The sequence below is a fragment of the Dendropsophus ebraccatus genome, chromosome 14, assembly GCF_027789765.1.
Source record: "Dendropsophus ebraccatus isolate aDenEbr1 chromosome 14, aDenEbr1.pat, whole genome shotgun sequence".
In the NCBI taxonomy this organism is placed as follows: Eukaryota; Metazoa; Chordata; class Amphibia; order Anura; family Hylidae; genus Dendropsophus; species Dendropsophus ebraccatus.
Genome location: NC_091467.1, coordinates 55,320,486 through 55,327,333, shown reverse-complemented (window position 1 = coordinate 55,327,333; position 6,848 = coordinate 55,320,486). Strand labels below are relative to the sequence as shown.

The 6,848-nt window shown below is 45.2% G+C and overlaps 1 long non-coding RNA gene across 1 annotated transcript; it reads left to right on the top strand.

Annotated features, from left to right (window-relative positions):
- Positions 1–1,678: 1,678 nt before the first annotated feature.
- Positions 1,679–3,681, top strand: LOC138772713 (uncharacterized). The gene is made up of 3 exons (XR_011359807.1): positions 1,679–2,291; positions 2,387–2,540; positions 3,124–3,681. It is a non-coding gene; the product is annotated as an uncharacterized lncRNA (long non-coding RNA).
- Positions 3,682–6,848: the final 3,167 nt, after the last annotated feature.

Below are 6,848 nucleotides of genomic sequence, written 5' to 3'. Positions count from 1 at the left end.
GTATCGTTGGTACAGGTGTGCTCTCGGCCTTGTCAGAGAGTGGACATGTGTCCTGGACCTTTGCAGGTGCCTTTTGGCCCGGAAGGGAAAGGAATGCTGTGTTTGTGGTCCATTTCTTGGAGAAGTGGCCAAATGTTATATAGCATTATTAGTGCATGTATCTGAGTGCCACCCTGCACTGTGGCTAGTTGCACCTGTGTGATGAGAGCAGGATTGGCATTTGGCCTTGACATAGGATGATCGAAGAAAGTAATTATTTATTTGAAGCTTAGCCATGAGAGAAAGATTGTTTTCCACACATTTCTCACGGTCTTATTTTGGAATTGTCCTTGTATATTTTTAAATATAACACAAAATACAGGGATGAATGTAACAACTGCTTGTGCCCAGGCTTCACCTAGGCCGTGTCCGTGACTGGATGGAGATAACAAATGTATCATTTTGAGTTCCTATGTGTAGAAGCCAAGGTTATTTAGGATGTGTCTGCATTGTAAGATCTGCACTTCTAAACCCGTCGCTGGAAGAAGAAGTTTTTTGGACAACAAAGCCTGAGTGATCGATGCAACCAGAGATGGATCTTGATCGGTCGGTTATAGACGTCGCACAGCTGATCAGTGAAGTAAGTATTTAATGGAGGTGTTGGGAGTTGTTTTGACATAGATAAGATCGTGGATAGACACATTTAGATCCTCCTTTGGCATCGGAGAAGATAGTTGTGTGGCCGTGACTTAATGTATGATTGTCATTTGTTGTGTGACTCACATTTACATACATGTAATTTTGAATTCTTGCCTTTTATAGCGGGTTTTTTGATGTCCAAAAGTCACATCTGTTATTGCAGCCTGTTTAAGTGAGAACTCATTTCGGGCAAAAAAATCTATTATGTAATCATCACTAGATGCAAGATAATATTTATTTTATGTGTACGATTGTCCATAGTCATTTAGTGGCACGATACATCGCTCCGAGTAGTTGATGTAAGTACGATTGTGTGTAATTCCTATGTGTTTGCCATCAGGGTGCGCTTGAAATCGAGCAATGACTGAATTTGTCTTTTCATATGTGTGTGTCTCCTCCAAATCTGTGAAGGTGTTAGCTCTTTCGGACCATGTACCACACATCATATTTTAGGCGAGATTTGTAAGTAATGCCTAGTCGAGGAATTGTCCTTGTAATAGCACATGTTGGTGGGCAACCAGGGCGTGACTTAGGTTTGCTTTTAGCGAGATGGGCGTGCAGCGAACTCTCTCCCTCCTCCCTCCTCCCTCCTCCCTCCTCCCTCCATGATGGTTGTTGGCGGCACATACATAGGAGAAATCCTCCCATATAATGTTGTGATAGTGTCATCATAAGGAGGTCGCTTTAATAGGACGCAAATCACGCACAAGATCCGGCGCCGGCTGATGATGCTATAGGCTAGCGACACAGCGTGGACACGCCCCCTCTCTGTAGTACATGCACGTCATCAGTGTGAATAGCGGGGTGGTTGTTTAGCCGGAGTGTTTGGTGTGCTGTGCTAATTATGTTCACTGCTCGGCTAATGAGTAGTTTGGCTTTTAGCGCTGCTCTGCTGTGTACTTTGTCAGGCGTTGTAACGTCGGAAGCACACACAATACGCAGCAGCCACGTTCAAAGAGGCGTGTGCGCCCATTATGGCACTTGTAGTGCAGCGGCTTACGACGTGACAAGGCCGGACACAAATGGGTAAGCTGAGCAGCGTTACATGGTGTCACATAGCAATTAGCCGAGCACACGACACACAATTGTTACCCCCACCCACACCCCCGCTACGCACAGTGCTGAGGTGGCGATACTACAGAGAGGAGGCGTGTCCCCCCGTGTCGCTATCCGATCCCAGACCCCCGCGCCGGATTGTGGCCTTCCATTCCCTAGTAGTAAGCACATATATTTTCCACAAATACTATGAGGACATGATGTGAGTAGTAGTGTACTGTGTATATGATATGTCCGCCAGCAAACATCATGGAGGGAGGGAGTTAGCTGCAGGTGAAGCTGGAGACCCCACCCACATAAGTGACGTACTATTTACAATCAAACATGGCGTGTAGCATGTGAAATGGGTGTAGGAGCTATGACCTTATTGACTAATAATTTCTAAGACGTTACTGTGATTTTATGTTATTTTCAGGTCCATGCTCGCCCACTGCTATGGGACGGGCCTGCGGCTGCGTACAGAAGCCGGCTAACGCGGAGTGCCGCATGGAGGGAGGTTGCCCGGATTGTATACCCAGATTGGGACCAGCATACTAGATTACAGCAATGGACAATTGGTAAGTTGTTTAGCCACTGTGGCAAACCATAAACTCGAGTGTTATGGTCACCTGACGCTGATATATTCCTAATGTGTGGATGCTTTTGGTTGAAGCTAACTATGTGGAGACCAGGTGGTCCAGTGTGAGGGACAGATTCATCAGGCAGCGACGGCAGCTGATCAGGCGTGGGGCCTCCCAAGAAGAACTGGCCGCTTTGCGTTTTGCCCCAATGCTGCGTTTCATTTTGAATTCCACCAGACGCCGCAGGTAAGTGTGTGTGTTAATTGCATGTGTCCATGGTAGGATCAGATGATGACGGAAGTAGCTCAGTGTCTTATGTGTGCAGACATAGACATGTGTTATCTTTATCTAGATTATATACTTTGAGGCTCCAGCAGGGGGAGCAGTATATTTAGTGAACACTTTAGAGTAATCTCTATTTCGGTAAGATGATGTGCCCCCTGCTGGACACAAGCAAACTAAGAAATGCAGCCTGGGCTAAACGCTTTGGGAACAGCTTTTGATCCCTCCAGGATCTAATACAGAACATGAAATGCCATTTATGCCAATAGCGTGGACTGTATTCATAATGTTTAAACAATGGACGCAATGTGTCCATAGAGTAAAGTAATGTTCCACTGGGGTGGCCTTGTGAAGACCCACATTTTGGGGCAAGAGTGTGTGAATATTGTGTAAAAAGTTATAGTGTGCCACCTCGGACATAGAAAATAGTGTGAAAGCAGGCAGAGTGTAATCCTGCATTGGATGCCTACATTTTAGTTATATGGCTAAATATGTCGTTAAACAAAAGTGCCATCTTAGATAGTGACCAGTGTTGTTTTCTCCTCAGACCACAAGTAGTTCAGCAACCAGCAGAGGCCTCATCGGATGAAGAGAATGAAGAACCTAATCTGGCACAGGGGTTGGCCAGGACTCCACCACCAAGATGCCAAGAGGGTCCTGTGGAGCCTGCCGAGAGAGAGTGACATGTGCCTTGACCGTCCACCAACATTTGTGTTTGTTCCGCACTCCCTCTCCTCAGCTACACCAACACCACCCCTTGTCTGCTACACTGTAGGGCCTTTGTGCCAACCGCGGCTTACTAGCATTAATATTTGTCAAAAATTTGTGCGCACCAGGACCACATCAATAACACACTGTTTCCAAGGTCGGCCATCACATTAGCTAGGGATGACAATAACAGCTTGGGGGGATTGGGATGTCCCTTTTAGTTTTGTTTTGGCAGAATACAGTCAGGCTGGCTGTGGCCTTCACATATTGGCCAGACTATTGCCTCTGCACACTATTCTAACTTCTGTCAACATGGTCCAAAGTAGTCTCCACACACCCTCGCCCACATCCACCCACACACACTATCATGTGGATGTGAATTTTTTTAGACATGTAATAAAGCCATTTCGACATATCTTGTTGTTTCCAGAATTATGATTTTTGACTTGGTGTCAGGAACCGGTGACACCAGACACACAGAGACAGTGAGCCCTAAGCTCATCCCCGCCCACTGACTCTACCTATTTGCCCCCCTAGGCTAAACCCTAGGGCAGCAACTGGGCGGCGGTCCCTGCACTGGCTTGGTGGGACAAAAAGACAAGACAGACAGACAAAACACAATGAGAATGGTCGACAGTCCGGGTCACAACAGTCTGGCAGCAAAGGTACAAAATCAGGATCCAAAAGAGTAGTCAAATAACAGGCAATATGGTCGGGGGCAGGCAGCAAGCAAGCGAGGTCAAAAGATACAAGGCAGGAATCAGGAGAAGCAAAGAAACAGAACCACAAGCAGGCAGAGACAAGTCAATAACCGGCAAGGCACAGGCAGAAGCTGCAATCTTAAATAGGACACCAGAAACCATGTCCAGAAAGTGATAGGAGGGACCAGCTGTCAATCACTGAGGCAAAGGCAGGTTAACTGTTACAAGACCAGAAGAAACTAGCAGCACAGACACGGGTGGGGCAGGGAAAACAATTAGCAGACCAGAAGGAATAAGACACAGTTCAGACAGGGCAAAAACAAGGCAAACTAAACACAGAATAAATGGAAGATTATGGCCAAAATCGCAGTCTTTGGCGCAGAGGTCTAATCTTCGCAGCAGAGGGTGGCACTGATGCCTTTTCAGGCGTGATCATGACACTTGGTTATGTTTTAGTGTTTAAGGGTTAAAAACCAAAATGATTATTGACTGGCACTAAGGAACTACAAAATACGCTTAAAACCACTTATTGGCCTTTTTTGGCATAGAAAGATGTATTGAATGTTGCTATTGTGTGTTAGTAAATTTACTTGTCTGCTTTACGTTAGTATCAAATTAACACATGCTGGATGTCCTTCAGGAGGATATTTCTAATCATATCTGAGACATTGCTGTATGTGTTAAAATTTATGTGTCATGATAGTAAATATTAATGTAGTTAAGTATTTCATTTATCAGGCCAACACTCTCCTGCTCTGCCCACTTCCTGCCTTGGCCACAGATGTCAGCAGAGAGCACTGTCATACATGAAAAACAATGAATCGCAACATTCCCTACATGTTCGTAGTAGGTTCACAATACGTGTATTTGAGTCCTGATATTTTGGTCAGTATTGTGAACAAAACCAGTAGTGTATTAAAAACACAAAGTCTCTGTTCACACAATGTTGAAATAGAGTGGCTGTGCGCCATTTAAAGTGAAATATTGCACTGTTTTTCTTAAGAAGGGATGTTATTTTGAAATGTCCTTATTTAGTGTTTTAATGGCGCACATCCACAACATTACAACATTGTGTCAAGAGATCCTTTGGGTCTTTTGAATCCACTCCTGTTTTTGTTAGCTATACTGAGTGAAATACACGTATTGTGAAGCCACTAGCGAAGATGTAGTGAATGCTGCGATTACTTGTTTTTCAGGTCTGAGCCTGCTCTATGCTGACATCTGTGGGCAAGGCAGGAAGTGGGCAGAGCAGGAGAGGCTTGTGATGATCACTAACATATTTTGGGACATTAATGTTTATTATCATGACACTATCATTTACACATAGAGCTGGATGTCCGATGGGAGTAGAAATCGCCTCCTGCAGGACATTTAGCATGTGGTCATTATGTACAAAGTGGAGGATATATCAACGTAGACACAATAAGCGACAGAATGTAGCGTTTACACAGGCAGATTGATGTCATGGATTTTTGATAAGAAATCCAGGAGATGACTGTAGAAAAGGAACAGGTGATAAAGTAAAGAGCGACATTTCTCAGCTTTTAATACACTCTTCTGTGTTTTAGTTAAAAAAATGTGAGGATAAAGATTTTTTGGGAACCGCAACCTAAGTAGACCACATCAAGCTGGCGCACCTGGGTGATGTGTGGAGGGATATGTGGTGTGTTAATAGTGATTGTTAAGAAGTGAGATGGACTGTGGCACTAGAAGATATCAGATCCTGTTACATATCCCACACTAGAAAGTTAGACATATAGTGCGCACCCTGCTGGTCACTCCATAGGAAATGCACATGTTTGGATCACATCAATCTTTCAGCACACTAGGTTCAAAGGACTATACAATTAACATTAGCAGGATGTGACCATGCTCGATAATTACTGGCCAGTAGTATATGTAGTGAGGTTATGTGTATTTTCGAACACTACTATGTGTGAACACACAACATGGTTTACATACATTGAAAAGGCAGACACTTTGTTTAGTGTAATAACAAAATATATTTTTGGTTTGATTCAAAAGATAAGGGAAATTAAATATAAACCAATACATCTGGCTCCAAGAAAACAAAATTTCATCCAAAAAAAAAAAATTCCAGAGACAGGTGACATACATGGGGAAAAACATCAGTCCTGTGGCCGTGGCTCATAACGGAGGCTGTGAAAGGGGCACGGGCACGGCGCCTTCAGGAGTCATGAAGTAGTCAGCAAAGAGGTTCCTGACCACTATCCCGCGGTTGAGTTGTCTCCCTTGGCCATAGTTGACAGGGGCACTAAAAGCTGGCAGTGTTTCCACGTTCACCTCCGGGGTGGGAGCATAGTCCCGAAGGTAGTTGTGGAGAACACAGGCAGCTTTAATGACCATGTCAACTGTGCCCAAGTTCAACTGCAGGGCAGTGGTAAACACTCTCCACTGACTAGTCATGATTCCGAAGGCGCACTCCACGAAGTTACGTGCCCGGCTCAGCCTCCGGTTAAATACTCTCCCCCGTTCATCCAGCCCTCTCCGTGGGTAAGGGCGCAGCAGGTTGTTCAGTAAAGGGAAGGCTTGATCCCCTACCATGACGAATGGAGCGGGATGCGTGGTACCCGGAAGAGGAGTGGGAGGAGGTAGAGTCACGTGATCTAACAGAATTCGCCTCCCAAACTCTGATCTCAGTAGCGCCCCGGGAGTCCCCAGTACTGCCATAGGAGCCGACGTCGATGGCAAGGAAACGATACGTGGAATCAACAACCGCGATCAGGACCACAGAAAAAAATCTTATAATTGAAATACTGTGATCCTGATCGCGGTGGTTGCTTCACACGTATGTGCTTACCATCAACCGCCCCTATACAGTTGGGGAAATTGGCCACAGACT